The sequence below is a fragment of the Lynx canadensis genome, chromosome B3 (genome assembly GCF_007474595.2).
Source record: "Lynx canadensis isolate LIC74 chromosome B3, mLynCan4.pri.v2, whole genome shotgun sequence".
Classification (NCBI taxonomy): domain Eukaryota; kingdom Metazoa; phylum Chordata; class Mammalia; order Carnivora; family Felidae; genus Lynx; species Lynx canadensis.
The window spans coordinates 50,210,875-50,229,421 of NC_044308.2; the positions used below are offsets into that span (position 1 = coordinate 50,210,875).

The window sequence follows — 18,547 nt, forward strand, 5'->3', positions numbered from 1 at the left end:
TGGGGTTTATTCACAAGAGGGCCTTATACACAAAGAAGCTAATAGTTTGTAAGAAGAAGACAGTCTAGTTAATATCATGAGTATGCCATTTTTTAAATTGATGCCTAGAGAAAAAAATCCCACAAAGAGAAAGAGGTTATGTACAAATTAATGTGCTATAGGGTTATCTTAACATAAGTATGAAAACAATTGTAACGTCCACAAGAAAAAAAAAATGGTAAAACAGCACTTATCCAACAGAAGACTGTCTATACCTTAAAATGAGTAATTGCAAGGATTTTGTTATACAAGGAACAAACTGCTCACGGAAAGGGCTAAATAAGGATGAAATGCAAAATTATACATTATGTTCTAATATACAGAAGCCTGTATTCATGTATAAAGATTGACAAAGAACATGGAAATCAATAGGGTATGTGAGTATCATCATCAGTGTGGAGAGATTTTAATGAAGGATTTTATTTTTTATAAGACATATCAAGATACTAATCTCAAAGTATCCATTTAATAATACTCAGAGGCTGGTTGCAGAGCATTTTTCACCAAAACTTTAGATACTTACCTTGAAAATACTGTATCATGTTATATGTGGCACGTTTTCCAGTATAAAGGACAACTGATTTATGCCTTTTAATGAAGACTTAAATACCCACTGACATCTAGTCTTACCCTTGGAAATTGATTTACAATTATTGCCTATACTTGGCTACAATCTAAAATTCACACTGTTCCAACCAAAGACTGTGTCAGCTTCTTGTAACATTAGAGTGTGCCTACAATCACACGAGGATATTGGAGATGGACATGTGCGGCCAGGAATTTACATGAGCTTTTTTACATTTTGTTTAGAAATCAGCACCCAAGCAGCTCCAAGGACCTGTCCTCTGAGAATCCTTCTGATTACAGCCAGGGAACTAATTTATTACTCAACATGGGAGGCAGTATCCTAAGAGCACCGATTCGCTGAAGCATGCATGGTCGGTCTCCCAGGAAAACAAGTAGACTCTCCTGATACGCGCGCCAGTATGTTTGTGATGCGCCAGACTGGTCTCTGGCTCGCCAACCATTCTACTCATTTCATTCTCCCAACTCCAGAGTAAGCATTATTCTTAACCCCCCGCTTTTTAACAAAAGGAAAAGAGACATCATAATGCTTACATAACCTATGCAACGTCACAAATGCAGTAAGTGTCCAAGCCACAAAGTGAGCCCAGAGCCCACACATTTAATTATTACACCGTATTACCATGACAATGAGAGATTTGCAAAACTTCAGGGGGGAAAAATATGATAATGACTGCTCCAATTCTGTATTATTACAGTCACATGAATTTTAAAGCTGCTTATACCTCCACTTAAGATTGGAGAAGACATCCCACTGTTCACTCCTCCCTCCTGCAGTCAGAGACACACAAACACTGCGCCTGTAGAAAAATCCCTTGTGTCCCCATCTTTCTAGAAAGTACTCTAAAGCACTAGGTAACACCCCAGATTCACAAGCACATAATTTATACTACCAGATAAATTCCATGGTATGTGGGCTAGAGGCTCTCTGATGACAGGCGCTGGCAGGAAGAAGCATCTGGCTGAGGATCCTTACTTTACTACTAGTCTTTCGTTTGGAAAACAGCCAGTTTTCGGGTCCCTGTGGGTCCAGCCGTCACCAGGCAATGGGAGCGTGCCATCTCCAGAAGCCCCAGACAGCATGTACTTTCAGCTACAAGGACTGGGACAGTCCCAATGCTCAACCCTGACTTAGATTGATAGCAGGGGACCCACATAGTAAAGACTCCCTAGACAGGGACAAAAAGATCAATGTCACAGACCAATGGTCCTCTAAGGAAGAGGGAAGATCATTTACAAGCTATGAAAGGTTCAACGTTGAGATATTATTTTCACCTCGGCCTTAGCCAAAAAGACCGTGGATGAGTGTGACATGTGACAAGAGGGGAGGAAAATAAAAGACCTTTAGGAGGGAAGTAAACAGTTGTGGGCCACAGAGGAAAACAACTGGGCCTGAAGCCAAATACCTGCTTCTTTCAGGCAGTTGCAGCCTGGGTGCCAGGTCGGGAGGTGAGGGGGGAGCAGGGCCTCAGGGGACCGTGGATTTGAATCCCTCTTGCTTCTGCAAATGAGTGCCTTTAGAATCAAAAACAGAAGACAAGCACATAAACAGTGAATTAGGATGGAAAGTGGATAACCAGTCAACCATACTAAAACAGAATTTAAAAGCCATCCAAGTTTTGAGCAAGGAAAATCCTAGCAGAAGCCTCTCACTAGAGGCAGGTTCAGAACATGTTACACAAGCATGCACAACTTTTTCTCTTAGAGTCTCACTTCTCCTTCTGGGTGCTCTTCTTTTGAACCTACTGCTACCAGAACGCCCAGCCCCAGGAAGATCTCACTCTCCCGAAACACGTGAAACTAGACAATATTTTATGAAAACCCTGCCATTCTTTCTCTTCCCTCCGCTAAGAAAATTAAATAAGGAAGGAATACTCAAAGTAGTGCATGCCTTTCCCTCCATTTTACAGATTAGAAAACTGAGATAAAGACTAATGAACAGAATTCAAACAGTACCTTGATTCACATGGATAGATTATATCTTATATTTCCACCAGCATTCGTCAATGTTGCAAACTAGCAGTCTAGTCTTCTCTCTTGTCCCGTAAGAGAGCGGAGACAAACTTGAATTAAGAGAGAAGCGAACGACAAGGAAAAGACGGGAACCCCAAACAAGCATTTCGTCTCCGTATTTATTGAGCTCACAAGCTATTACCACGTGGTGAATGTGAGGAAAACAATCAGACAGTAATTAGTAACTTGTGTGAGTAAGAAGCAACGGGTAGGGAGCAAGTGGAGTTTGTGATCAAGATACATTGGCTCCAGATGGAAAGTAATTTCCTGCAGGTGATGTAACAAGTTACTCCTGGTCCCATTATAATATCTCATTAGCTAACCTTGGGTGTTTTCGCCCCGTGGTGGCGCTTTCTGCCCTAAGCTTTTATTCTAAACCATTTATGTAAGTATAAGCTATTTCCCCACACATCAGTATAGCTCTTTTATTTTTTCATTAACGAATATTTAATGTACTACAGTGTGACACTACTGATTTATTTTTGTTTTAAACTTTTACTGACGTAATAAGCAAAATGTGATACTTTGTGTTTTAATTTTTATTTTGCTTGCTAGTAAAGTTGAACATGATTCTCAAATAGGTGTTTATTAATTGAATTCCATCATTTATTAAACATCCACGTAAATCCTTTGTTCATTTGTCTTTTGAGGCCTTTGTGACATTTGTTTGTATGAACACTTTACATATAAAAATTGTTAATCCTCTCTTGGTCATAATAGCTACATTGTTTTCTCAGTCTATATTCTATATTTTTATTTTGGTTGTTTAAAATTTTTCGTATGATTGAAATATTTTATTTTTTAATTTTTTAATGTTTATTTTTTGAAAGAGAGTGGGTAAAGGGTAGAGAGGGAAGGGGACAGAGGATCCCAAGCAGGCTCCTCACTGACAGCAAAGAGCCCAATGTGAGGCTCAAACTCACAAACTGTGAGATCATGACCTGATGTCGGATACTTAGCCGACTGAGCCACCCAGGTTCTCCTGACTGAACTATTTTAAAAATCACAATAAGTAGTTCCATTTGTAAATGTTTTCATTTATGATCTACTTTTTTTCCTTGACATAAAAAGTTATTTCTTCTCCAGATGTTTGATAAATATACAGTTGTTTTTCTCTAATTTTCATTTAATCTACTAGAATTTGGGTAAGGTTCTCATTTGTCTCACAGTTTCTCTTTAGGCCTTTATAATACCCAAGACACTGTCTTCTCTACAACATGGTTATTGTATTCCTCTTTTAAAACCCAGTAGGACTAAGTAAGCATTAAAGGGTGTCCTCTGTATTACAGCTAATCATGCATGGGTTAGACTCTCTGCTTGAGTATTAACTCCTTGGGGTAGAAACTCTTATATTAATCATTCGCCCTGCCCAGCCACCCTGCCTGCCCTAATTTCAAGCACAAGAATGTGCTCAAAATTATATTTACAGAATGAATCAAAAGTCAGGAGCCTTTGGCTTTGCTAAATATTTTCATTTTTTTTTAATTCTAATTGATAAACTGTAGTACTCTAATGGAAAGATGGTATACCTCTAAATTCAGTTACATGTAAATTTAAGTGGTGTTTTGCTAAAGATACCCAGAAAAGTCTCCATCAAGAAGTGTGACAGTTTTGTGGGAAGCAGATAGATGCAGCTTTCAGACAGAACTTATGACATGGGTCGTGGGTGAATTGATTTGGCCTAGAAGGAAAAGAAGTGTGAAAACACACACACACACACACACACACACACACACACACACAATTGTCTCCCCAACATGTTTTCTGTGGGGAAAAAGCAATATCCCCACAGATTTTTCAGCTTATAAAATATCTTGCCTAACTGAGTAGAGTGTTTCTGTGAAAAGTGCCCCTGGCCCTCTGATTGGTGAATTGAGCTGACCTGGGCCCCAGGGATCAGGCCCAGAACTAAACAACCTGGAGCAGAGTTGGCCTGGAATCTCCACAGTCTCTAGTGCTGCTCCCTTGGACTCATGTGGGTCTGAGGCTGACACACTGGCACAACCAGGAAGTGGGGATAGAGAGGAGGGAGGACGAGTCCCTCTTCTTTGGGAACAGCCAGCAGAAAGCTATTTTACTCAGGTCCGAACCATGGCAAAATTCCAGAGGGCTCTAAATTTACGCTTTGGGGTTTTATTTGTAACTAAGTCAGAAATGATGAGGGAAACAAAGGGAAGAAAAATGCAGTTTACATTAAATCTCCTTATAGCTTGCAGCCCACTGGTAGATATCAGAGACATGCAGCGTGTAACATTCCTCCAGAATTTTATGGCTGCCTTAATGCCTTAAAGCTTACATTTCATTAAAAACTAAAAGCAACCTCATCTTCACAATAGCTAAATCTTCAGGGTCCTGTAAGACCCTGCTTTCAGCAGACAGAAATTTCTTAGAAACTTAGTTTATCTTTAACCCTCTTCCCTCCACAAACTTAAAAGTACATAAACAGTCACTCCTCACAATCCCTGTGTGTAGCTTTTTCTGCCCAGGGGTCCTGTCCCTGTGCTAGAACAAAACCACCTTTTTGTACCAAAAATATCTCAAGAATTCTTTCTTAGCTGTTTGCTCATGAACCCCACTTCAAATTTGATCAAGCTACTCCAAGAAGTCCTGGCTGATCTCTTGGCTAAAGAAGAATAGGACACCTTGAGTCACTAGTCCAGCTACATGCCAAGCAGAGGGAGGAGGTCATTGCTAGAAGAATGGAGAATACTTGTCAGAAGGATCATCAGATGCCACCTACATGGATGTTTGTTAAAGCGAATGTTGAACATCAGAAATCTGTGGAATTTCAGATGCAGCAATGTAAATAGTCTGTGTTGGATTGACAGACCTGGAGTAGGCATAGGGCTATTTATATAACTCCGTTATGGAGACTTTCGATGGTCTCCCAGGGTTCTCTCAGCCTCTGAACATTTCACTTTAGCAAGAAATTGGGAAGGTGGATACTTACGGATGAGGTTTTTGGGGTGATAGTGAGGTTCACAGGGTCCGGAGCCAACAGCCAAAAGAGAATTCTTGAAGATGTCTTTGATGCAAAAAGGTGATCTTATTATAAAGCATGGGGACAGGACCCAACAAAAAGAGCTGCCCTGGGACCAGGAGGAGAGACTGGTTAAATACTAAGGAGTTGGGGGAGGTAAAGTCCAGGGGAACTTTCCAATGGGATTTTCATATGCTAAAGAAGACTCATTGGATACTGGAGGCCTAGCTATTGTCCAGACAAGGTTGTTTTCCCTCTAGCAACACATTAGCATTAAGACAGTAGGGAAATTCAGGATAAATGTTTTACTCTGCCAGCCTCAAGTTTTTGTCTAGGCGCTGCAGGTCATAAGGAAATTTAGTTCTATCTGCCATTTCCTTCTGCCTGTGTTTCCCACATCATTATGTTTCCCACATCACTATGTTTCCCACATCACTATGGGTGATGTTGGGGCTCCAGGAAACGAAGTCTATAGGTTGCTAGAGATTAGGCTATTGATAAGATTGCCCTTTTCTTGGGATTTACTAAGATATTTGTAAATAGACAGAGACTCGGGTCCTGCAGGACCATGATCTCTATAGTTAACCATTTGTTTTTCCCCTTTCCTTTGTTCTTGGGCAGCCAGGAGTGCCTGAGGAATAGCACACAAATCCCACCTGGGTGGGTTGGGAGCCTGTCAGCTTGCCTTATGCTCCCTCATCACTTACATGTATTATATTATGTGCAATTTCAATCTGCTTAATGTGTCAAGGGTAGCAGCACACACTCTATTTTTAATATCTCTACGCTGAAGCAGACAGTTTCATGTGTCATACACTCATTGCCCAACACATATGAATCATTTCTCTTATGATTTCCACTCCAGGCATACCTCACTTTCAAGCCCCTTGGAATACCTATTTACTCTAGAGAGATTTTTATGATACTATCTAACACTTACTATGTAAGTTACTGTTTTCTTTTTGTCTTGCTTCATTTTTATTTTGTTTTTTGAGAGCCATTCACAGGCGTCTGTGTGCACAAGAGCAGGGGAGGGGCAGAGAAAGAGGAAGAGAAAATCTTAGCAATCCAGGCCTAGCATAGGGTCCTACAACACTGGCCTCAATCTTGTGACCTGAGCTGAAATCAAGAGTCGGACACTTAACCGACTGAACTACTCAGGCACCCCTGTAGGTTACTGTTTTAACGATTTCCTAATTTCATTAATCCTCACCACACTTATAGGTTGTAATTACTATTATAACTAGTCTTCACATGAACAAAACGAGGCATCATAAAGGTTCAGTAATGTGTAGTTAACGAGTAGTAAAACTAGAGCATAAGCCCAGCAAACTGATTAATTCAAAATTTATGCTCAGAACCATGAAAATATAGGGTCTCTTCTCATTGATATAATTTGAGGTATGTGAGAAGAACATTTGCTTTAAGAACCTGAGAGCAGCATTTGGGTGGCTAAGTCAGTTAAGCGTCTGACTCCTGATTTTGGCTCAAGTCATGATCTCACAGTTTGTGATTTCAAGCTCCAAGTCAGGCTCTGTGCTGACAGTGCAGAGCCTGCTTGGGATCCTTTCTCTCTCTCCCTTTCTGCCCCTCCCCAGCTCTGCTTCCTCTTCCTCTCTGTCTCTCTCTCTCACAGAATAAATAAGTAAACAAACAGACAAACAAAAAAGAACAAGAACCTCAGATTTCAAGACTTTAAGATTCTTCTATAAACCTTAGAATAACATATTTATGAATACATTTTAAATTCTGCAAAATCGAATGTTACTTTGTTAAAGTAATGTGGTAATATCCCTAATGACCTGAAGGCAAACAAAATAATTTAGAGTTAATCCAGCAAACACTGAAAGGATGGTTTTGCTCATTTTTTATTGAAAATATTTACGTGAAGATATATTCTTGCATTTATACATTGCAACAGGACAGTTCATATGGATAAAAATTAAAATGAGATTTCCCATTATATTTGTATTCCAAATTATTATGCTTTATAATGTGCATTTATTTGTATAAATTCATTTGGATATATTAAACACTACATCATTTACAAATAAGAAAAGTGAAGATCCCATAAATTTCTCAAATGATATTTAAAAGTGTTGTTTGATAAATATGGCACTATTTCGAACTGGAAACAGAACCAAGTATGGTCTACCATCTCAGCAGGAAAATTCAGTTTCCCCAAGACAAAGGGCTTCTTATTGAACCTGTAAGATTTAAAATAGTAATTGTAAGGGTTGCATTTGGCATGTAAACCAGTCAATCTGTTAGCCAATCCATTAAGAATTATTAGGTATGTGGATATTCATGTTAAGGACCCACTGAGGTTCAAAGATTGTTTTGACCTTTTATGTCACTGCTCAAGGTCATCTCTACTTCACATTATCTTTCCTTACGTGCTTCCAAGGTCTAAAACTAAGCATTCCCTATCTCAGACTGAAACTGCATTATCTAACTTTTTTCACTACCCCCAACCACCAAAACAGTTCTGAGAGAGATCTTTGGTCACTAACTGCCTTCTCATTCACAGCCAATTATGTTGCACATATGACTTCCTGCCTGACCTAGATTTCAACACAGCCCCTCAATTTCCAGTTTCCCAATACCAGATCATGCTTACTGCCTGATTCCCTAAGCCTGCTCTCAGATTACGGAACAAAGTTACTGGACACCAGTGTACCTGGTCTGACCATTGTGGATAGCTTGGAGATTGGTGGGAATTGCCACTCTATTGATTTAGCTGGGGGCAATGGGACTGAAGAAAGGAAAATTATCTGGTCAGCCTTGCAGCCATCCAGTTTCACATGGGCATATCATTAGGATCTTAAGTTAATGAAGAAGACTCTGACCGGATTTGTCTTGTTCTGGCTGGATTTCAAATTCAGGAAGCTTAATTAGAATGGAAATTATTTTCTCTTGAGAGATTATACTCTGAAATATTTCAAGTGACATTTGATGGATCTGCTTCTGATTTATTTCGATAGGCTCCATCAAGAAATCTTTTGATGTAGAACAATATGTCTGGACCCTTTTATTTACACTAGGATATTCTAATGTGTTACATCTGTTGGGGTCAAAGAAATCTTGAAATCTGAGTGGATCTGATGTCATGCAGTCTGCATTAGCTTTACAGTCCCAAAATGGAAACTAATATCTATATACCAACATAACTTATTTGAATATTTTATGAAGGCTTTATCCCCTGTATTAGAGAATACTTTTAAAGCAAACAAATGATTGTATTGGCATTATCTAGTCTTTATTTAAAACAGAATAAAATTTCAGATTGACTGTGATTTCCATTGGCTTTCCAAAGGAAGTTTTATTAGAATAAATGTCCCAGCCTTCCAGCCTCATCACTACCACCTTTGTAACATCTACTGATTCTGATTTTCCCTGTCTTTCTTATAATTCCTTATTCCTTTTAACATCATTATTTCCTTCCTCCATGCTTTATATTGTTCCAAAATGAGTTCCAGTTGCCTTTTCTGTTGTTGATGATACTGGGATCCATTTATGCCCCAGTCACTAGGCATCTTTGTCCCCTAAGTCCCCTTGAAGACTCCTGATCAAACTGTTTCTGCAGTTTTTGCAAACTACAAATTTCTTGCTTCTACTGATATTGACAATGAATTATCTACCCCTTAAAATGCTATATTCCCTGTGCTTAATGTGTAGGAAGTGTTTGACATGAGTTAATTAAATAACTGAATGAATAAATACATCACATTTCTTAATCTCAGCTATTTTCTGGTCCCCTACCTGTGATTGCAGTGGTCTCTTCTCTCCCTGATTAGTTTTCCTGCTACTACGTTTGGTTTCTGCTTCCTAAAACTACTCATGTTACGTCGTTATTATTACTTTCTTCAGTGCACTTTCTGACTATATCAGTCTTCTTTCTCTCCCATTTCTATCAATCCTTGGCCACAACTGGTAATCCTGTTGAGGTTGAAATTCGGCTGTGACTTCCTTAGATCTGTCTGTCTCCTATCTCTAGAAAAGTACACCTAGATGGCATTTACATACAGTAGATCCCTGGTGATCTGAGCAAAATTTGTTCCAGAAAAGTAGGGATATCCATGTTCAGGAAAGTCTTAGAAGTGGAAAAAAAGGTGGGGAGTTAAAACCACTCAAAGAAACTTGGCTGTAAAAGAAAAGAAAATAAGAGTGCAACTAGAAGGGAAAACAAGTATGACAAAAGGCTTTTTTAATAAAATAAATTCAAATACTGTTATAAGCTGTGAGGAAAGAACCTAAGAGAGGAAGATATTGAAAACACTGAAGGCAGAGGTGTGGCCTTGAAATCAAGCACAGTGTTGGAGAATATGGAAAAACATGAGTGCTAAAGTATAAGTGGAAGTATTAGCTGAAAACAAAAGTAATTTCTTTTATTGAGGCAAGTGGAAAGGAATAAGAATGAGTATGGGTAACTGTAGAGAGAGAGATAAGAATCCTCAATTTTCATTTTAAATAGGAATAAAGGTCATCTGCCAAAATAAGTCAGTAGCAAAGAGAAGACCGGAGGAGAGGATAGAGACATAGAATTATCAGTTACCTTTTTCTTTTTTTTTTTTTTTTTAATGAGATTATCCAAATATTCTGGATATAGTAAAATATATACCCTCATCGCCGGCAGCATTGTAAATTGGCAAAATGTTTTTGGAAATAAATTTGACCTCAAAAATATTCATATATTGGGATCTATTAACTTTGCTTCTAATAAAATAATTGAAAATACAGTTTAGGTACAAAGAGGTTCACTGCAAAGTTGCTCATGGGGAGAAAAACTGGAAACAATCTAATTGTCCAATGATAGACATGTAGCTCTATAAGGAAATGAATCATAATTAATTACTTATAAATACATAAATCAAAATAATTATTAATTAAATAATTATGGTATGTCCACACAATAGAAATCTATGCAGACATTTAAATAATGTTTATCAAGAGTATTTAATTTCATGGAGAATTTCTGTCATGAAAAATAAATCTAGTGACTTTTCTATGTTAATTAAATATGCCATAGACTAAATATAAAAAGAAAATGAATAAAAAGATAGCAATATGTAGAATTATTCTTACATTTTTATTTATACTTTCCAGTATTTTCTAATTTTTCTATCTTCATCATCAAAAAACAGATATTAAATATTTTTTTTAAAACTTTGGTAAATTGTTAAGAATAGTATGGGAGAGGAGACACAAGAGGAATAGTTTCTAAGTAAAAATAAAAATGAAGATAAAGTGGGCAAAATAAATTGTGGACTCCTGGAATTCAGCTAATTAACAACATTGGATATTCTCTGAGTCAGCATTGCAGAAGTACAAAATGAAGATTGCAAATTTGGGCCTCAGATATGTTAAACATTTAAAAATGTGTGATTTCAGATAAAAGCTATACATTTGCATTTCTGGTTCTTCTTGAAAAAAAATAAAATGCAAGTTCAGCGAACACTGGGCCTCCATATTTATACAGTAATAGGCCCTGGACATGTGCTATGGCTGTCCTCCTTAGGTGAATTATGTGACTCCAGTTATCCACAATCTTCACCATTATACTCCATTGTTTTCCTGACAATGAGATTAAATGTCAGTTGCCTTTTGTTCATCACTGTGCTTTTCTATATGTGTATTTTTTTTTACAGTAAATAAGTGTTGACAGCAAATAAATAATTTTGGTACTATGTCTATTGAAACTAGAATCAAATAGATGTACTATCTGTGGAACATTGAGCTAAGAGATTAAGGGTACATTTTAATATTCAGATTCAGTCTTTACTTTCAGGGGATTACCCACACATATATAAAATAGGATAAGGATATGTTCTAGCAACATCATGACAGTATAAAAAATAAGTTACATATGGCAGAAAAGGAAGAGCTTTCTATAGGTTGGAGTAGTGCTTAGTGAAAGAAGGAAAATTGAACCATGTGGAATTGGGTGAGAATCCCAAATGAGAGGGGGATAGCAAAGATGAGAGACTGGAGACTTTCTCAGGGACAGGGGAATTAGTGTTACTGCCTAGGTTCATTTTGGAGAAGAGTGACTAAAAGTTCCAGAAAAGTGGGTTAAGGAAGTTAGTATCTTGAAATTCAGGAAGAGGAATGTGGAAGTTTATTCTTTGAGGAAGCTATTGTGCTCTTGAACACAAGAAGTCAGTGTTTCTAGAAGTCTAATTTGGAAAGAAAGTGATTTGAAGGAAGAGATTAGAGAAAGATGAGAATTAAGTGAAACAATCTATATTTATTCACAGTCAACAAGTTCTTATAGAGCACCTGTTACAAGAGGCTCTCTGTTAGGCCCTAGGGATACACAATCATCAAATTCCTTGACCTCAAAGATATATTCAAATGGACATAGATACTGAACATGTATATAAGTAGGTACAGCATTGCAACAGAATAAAGGGATTTGTGTGGACAGGATCCTACTGGAGTTAATGTGATCAGAGGAAACCTCTCTGAGAAGCGCCAATGATTTGAGTCTTCAGTGATGACCATGAGACTGTACGTGAGAATAGTATTAGAGTCAGAAGAAATAACAAACACAAAGGTCCCAAGAGGAAATGAGCATGGTGTGTTTAAGGGACCAAAAAAGAAAAAAAAAACCCAAAAAACAAAAAAATAAGGCTGCAGAAATGTAGTCAGTAAGTACATTAGGATAGGAGAAAGGGTGAGAGAGGTAAGCAAGAACCAGATTATGTAGGGACTTGCTGGCCATGGTAAGGACTTGGACAGTCTTCTCATTGACCTGTGAAGCCACGAAAGAGCAGAATGACACAATAGGACTTACTCTTTGGAAAGAGTACTTTGGTAATATGAAGAAGGGACCACAAGAGGACAAGAATGGACTGAGGAGACCCGTAAGAAGGGCAACAAGCAATAGAACAAAAGAGAAGTTAAAGTGGCTTAGATCACGGTTTATCAGTACAAGCGGTTTCAAGTTGTCAGGTTTGAATATATTTAGGAAGAAGCACTCAAAGGACTTAGTAATAGATTGGAAATGGAATATAAGAAGAAAGGGAAATTTTTAATTGGTTGTGGTTCTGAGCAACTGAGTTCGGGCATTTCTGAAATAATGAAAACAAGGGAAAACAGTGTTGTGGCAGTATATAGAAGTAAGATTTCTATTTAGAAAATCTTAAGCTTGATATGTCCATTATATTTCCAAAGAGAGACAAATGTACAAGGAAGCCCTTAGATATATAAGTCTGGAGCTCAACAGAGGTTAAGAATGGAGATGCGCACTTAGGAGTAATCTGGTGGTATTTAAAGCCATGGTTTCTGAGCAGAATCACCAGAACAAAGAAAAGCCAAGAAGAAAGTCCTAACATAACTCACCATTTTGAATTTGGCAAAGTGGTGGATTAAAGCTCAGATATGTCTAATTAAATCAGATCCTTTTAACAATATCCTAGAAAATAAATCTCTGGAGATTCTCATTTAAATGCTAATTTAAAGATCAACAATATTCTTTTTTTCCAGACAGTAGAAATGTATTTATTTGTTTGAAACAAAGTTATATAAATTGTATTATTTTTCTTCTTTCACTCTATATGATGTTACAGCATACACACAACTTCCTAAATAATATAGAATGGAAGACAATTTGCAGACTAGTACAGAGAGCAAGGTAGGGTGCATCTAGGATTTTATGAAGATGAAGGATAAGGTTTTCTTTATTTTTTTATTTTTTCCTTCATGATAGTATAGAAGTGATATATATGTGTGTATGTGTGTGTGTGTATACATATATATATGAGAAATGCTGAGTCTTATTATTTGATTCTATTTATTTTATTTTTGTTTCAGAAAAGTATTTAAATTCTAGTTACTTAAAATATAGTGTAATAGGTAATATTGGTTTCAGGAGCAGAATTTAATGATTCATCACTTACATATATAATATTCTCTAAGTCATTATTGGCTGGCCAAAAAAAAAATGCTTCTATGTTCTTTTAAAACATATTGACTACCTACTTCTTAAGACCTGTAAAATTTAAAGTGGCCTAGTCAACAGTCTGCTCCCTCAATAAGCTGATGCCTTTTAAATCTTTTCTCATTTACAAGGGAATAAGAAGAAGCCATAGTGACTTCCTATTTTAGGCTGTGATGTAGCAAACCAATTAGGGAAAAGTTTGATTTTTTTTAAAGAATACATACAGCTATGGGGGGGGGGGGAAGTGTGTGTGTCTGAGTATATGGGTATTTGTGTCTCTGGGCAAGAATTTAAATAGACTTTTAGAATCACTGAAGTCAAGAAAAATTGTACTTTATAACCTTAAATTTCACCCTGATCATTTAAAATAATTTTATTAGAACCCTGTTTAAAAGACAAATATGTTTATTTGTTTAAATACTAGTTTAAAAATACTATTGGCTTAAAAATACTAGTGTAATTCCAACTTTAATACTCAAAAATGATGATGATGATGATGATGGTGGTGATGGTGATGATGGTGATGGTGATGGTAGTGATGATGATGATGATGGTGGTGATGATGATGATGGTGGTGATGGTGATGATGGTGATGGTGATGGTGATGATGGTGATGGTGATGATGATGGTGATGGTGATGGTGATGATGTGGTGGTGGTAGTCGTGGTCATAATCTTTGTGTAAAAGGAAAATAGGCTGTATTTTTAGTACTGTCTCTACTAGCAGGAGAAAGTGATCCAGAAGTTCCTGCATTGAACTGACCAGCATGAATCAAATAGCTGGGAGAGTTAGCCCAATAAGAAAACACTTATAAGGAGTAAGATTTTTTTATCCTCAGATACCAATGCACATCAAAGTTAAAAAAAATGTTTTAATGTTTATTTTTGAGAGAGAAAGAGAGACAGAACATGAGCAGGGGAGGGGCAGCAAGAGAGGGAGACACAGAATTTGGAGCAGGCTACAGGCTCTGAGCTGTCAGCACAGAGCCTGACACAAGGCTTGAATTGACGAACTGTGAGATCATGACCTGAGGCTGAGCTGAAGTCAGACACTTAACCAACTGAGCCACCCAGGTGCCCTCTTTTTAAAATTTGTTTAATGTTTATTTATTTTTGAGAGAGAGAGAGAGACAGAGACAGTGCATGAGCAGGAGAGGGGCAGACTGAGGGGAGACACAGAATCTGAAGCAGTCTCTAGGCTCTGAGCTGTCACTACAGAGACCAACACGGGGCTTGAACTCAGGAACCATGAGATCATGACCTAAGCCAAAGTCAGATGCTTAACCAACTGAGCCACCCAAGTGTCCCTCATCAAAGTTTTTATCATAAGCAATTGAAGGACATAAAATACCCAACTACAACTACAGTGGTCAAGACCCATAGTTTTTTAAAGTGTAACATTAATTCCTTCAAAGTTTTAGTAGAGGTTAGCCACAAAATGAAGATAGGCAGGGCATTATGAAAGAAAATAAACATGGAAAGTGTTAAGGTAAAGTTAAAGGGACTTTTAAATTATAGTACATATGGAATCTCTAATATGCTAATATGCTTTGTGATTTTCCAAGAAAGAGATCTGTGTATACAGCCCTTTAACTAGAGCCCTTGACTAGAACTTCTAGTCAAGGCAATCCAGGAAAAGTGGCAAAAATAGCATTATGTGAGGGACAAGGCTGAAGAAATGTTACAAGAATTTGATGACATGAAGAATAGATTCAAATGAATTGTAATATGTTGCTATTTAAATTTGTGTTTTTGTGTATAGAATTATCATTGCTATCCAATGACTTAAAAGACCCTCACAGCACCAAGTAATATAATAAGGGATTACTGAGCTGGTTATGAGGAGATTGAATTTTAATTCCTATTTTAATCATCTTCTTGATCTAATCACAGAACACCTCTGAGGTCTCACTGATTCATTCATTACTTCAGGGAACACTGAATGTCTCTGTTATAAGAAACATTGTTCTAGCTGCTAGGGATATAGCAATGAACAAGAAAGATCAAGTCCTTAACATCATATAACTTACATTTTAGTATGGAAGACAGACAGTAAATATATATTTATAATTTATATTATATTTATTTATTGTATACATTTATATTATATATATATTGTTTACAGGCTGTAAATATTTCAGCTGATTTTAGACAACATGAAGAATAATGTTGGATAAGGTGTTACAAAGTGAAAGAGGGGAGTAAGGGTTAGTTACTTTCTCCACAAAATGAGGAGGCTGAACTCCACTAGTAATTTTCACAGTTTTTAATTACATGTAACAAAGACCAAACAAATTAACTTTTCAACTTTCCCAAATAAAGTTTATCATTCTTATTTAACAAGAAGGTAAGAGGGAGGCAGTTTAGGACTGGTAGAATGTTTAATGATGTCACTACAATCCTGGGTACTTTCAGTGTTTCACTCACTGTGCTTAGGGTATAGCTTTTATGCTCATGGCCATTATGCAAAACAGCTGTTTCACATTCACGTTCCAGGCATAGCAAAGAAAGAAGAAGGAATGAAGAGTAGTGTATGCAGTAGGAAAGTGACTTCCTTAGAAATCCCCAGGAGAAACCCCTTTCATCTTTAGGGAGGCTGGGAAATATGAATATTTTTCAGCTGACTGAGTGCCTCTGCTGAAAAATATTCAGCTACCCTGAACAGGACTGAGTAGAAATTGAATAAGCAACTAGTATGCTGTATTGCTTAGGGGACAAATGTATGTCTACTTCAGCATCCAAAGTACTCTCGTAATAATAATAATATTGAATATTGCAAAACAATATTCATACTGTTATTCAGCATAAAACTAGTGGAAATATTAATAATAATATAATAAATCCAGAGATGGGTAAATCCTTCTCATCTATAACTCCTAAGAAACTCCTAAGGAACACAAAAAGCAGTATTCATTCTTCAGCTGTCTGTACACATTCTAATCTCACAGACAGCTGGAGAATACAAAACTCATCTACAAGGGATTATATGTATTATTAGTTAGATATACTGCTTAGTTATGCTAGGATATATTTTAATTATGTTTATAGAAGCATTCTAAAATATAGTTTATACAAAATGCTTTTATTTTATCAATTTATGAATATTCAATTACTTCTTCTAAGATTTAAATCTTATCATGCCTAAATCTTCTACAAACTATCTTTCAAAAGACAAAGACATTACCTACTGACTTGATAATTTCATTTCTTTTTTTTTTAATTTTTTTTAACGTTTTATTTATTTTTGAGACAGGGAGAGACAGAGCATGAACAGGGGAGGGTCAGAGAGAGGGAGACACAGAATCCAAAACAGGGTCCAGGCTCTGAGCTGTCAGCACAGAGCCCGACACGGGGCTCAAACTCATGGACCGCGAGATCATGACCTGAGCCGAAGTCGGCCGCTTAACCGACTGAGCCACCCAGGCACCCCGATAATTTCATTTCTAAGGAAATACCTTAAAGAAATAGTCCTCATAATAGAAAAGGCTTTTTTCATGAAAAATTTCACTGGATAATTATACATATTTAATTTGGAAGCGTTATAATTATCACTATAATACAGTGCAGAACAGAGTGAAAAATAAACATTAAATAATAAAGGATTATAAGGGTGTGGATTATATTGGGCATTTTTAAATGTAGTCAAGTTTTAACTAACTTTTATTTTATTTTTTATTTTTATTTTTTTCAACGTTTATTTATTTTTGGGACAGAGAGAGACAGAGCATGAACGGGGGAGGGGCAGAGAGAGAGGGAGACACAGAATCGGAAACAGGCTCCAGGCTCTGAGCCATCAGCCCAGAGCCTGACGCGGGGCTCGAACTCCCGGACCGCGAGATCGTGACCTGGCCGAAGTCGGACGCTTAACCGACTGCGCCACCCAGGCGCCCCCTAACTTTTATTTTAGAACAGCTTTAGATTTAGAAAATTGAGATCATACAAACAGTTCTCGTATGTAATTTGTCTGATGTTTTTCTCACGATTAGACTAGAGTTATGGGTTTTGAGAGAAAAATCAGAGGTACAATGTCAATTTCATCACAGCATATCAGAGGTACATACATACTATCAATCTGATTTATGACTGGTGATGTTGAACTTGATCATTTGGCTCAAATAATGTTTATTAGTTTACTGTAAGGTTACTTACCTCTCACTTTTTAAGTATTCTTTGTAAGAATGTGACTACTATGCACAGCCATACTTAAGGAATAATCACACTGCCTCTCCTTTAGGGTGGAACATCTTCATAAATTATTTATAAAATTTCTGCATTAGAGATTTTTCTTTTTTTCTCCCCATTTATTAATTTATTCAATTATTTACTTATATCAGTATAAACTCATAGATACTTTCTTTATACTTTGAGTTATAATCAAATAATACTATATTTTGTTGTCAATTTTTACTAGCTCTGCCCATTTAGGAGATCTTTCAGTTGGCTCCCATGCCCCTCTGCCATTCCCCCATCAATGTGGGTTTGGGTTTGCTAATTTTTTGTCTCTTTGTGTGTGTGTCTTCAAGCACTCCCTTACTTTCTAGAATATAAAGATGAACTTCAAACTCATCTTGAATAGTTCCTTCTCTAGTTCTAGAAACACCTATGTCTCCAAGGAGCTTTGGTATTAGAAAATATCAAGTATTGAATGGCATTAGAAATCAAGATTGGGGGGTGCTTGAGTGGCTCAGTCAGTTAAGCTTGGCTCAGATCACGATCTCACAGCTGGTGGGTTCAAGCCCTTGTCAGGTTTCTGTGCTGACAGCTCCTACCCTGAAGCCTGCTTCAGATTCTGTGTCTCCTTCTCTCCCCCCGCCACCCCGTTCACACTCTCTCTCTCTCAAAAATAAAATAAAACGTTAAAAAGAAAAAAGAATAAATCAAGATTGGGTGTTAGATGTACTAATTAGTGCTAGGCTGTCTTTTCTGTTTTTAGGCCTTCTCAGCTGACAGAGCAAATATATGTATATACACAGATCTACAATGTTTCCA

The 18,547-nt window shown here is 37.1% G+C and overlaps 1 long non-coding RNA gene across 1 annotated transcript in view; it reads right to left on the bottom strand.

Moving 5' to 3' along the window:
• Positions 1–7,483: 7,483 nt before the first annotated feature.
• The window catches only part of LOC115515907, a 34,901-nt gene continuing 23,837 nt past the window's right edge, over positions 7,484–18,547 (bottom strand). Inside the window, exon 5 of the long non-coding RNA XR_003969439.1 lies at positions 7,484–7,824. This is a non-coding gene — a long non-coding RNA (uncharacterized LOC115515907). The remainder of the gene's footprint in view (positions 7,825–18,547) is intronic.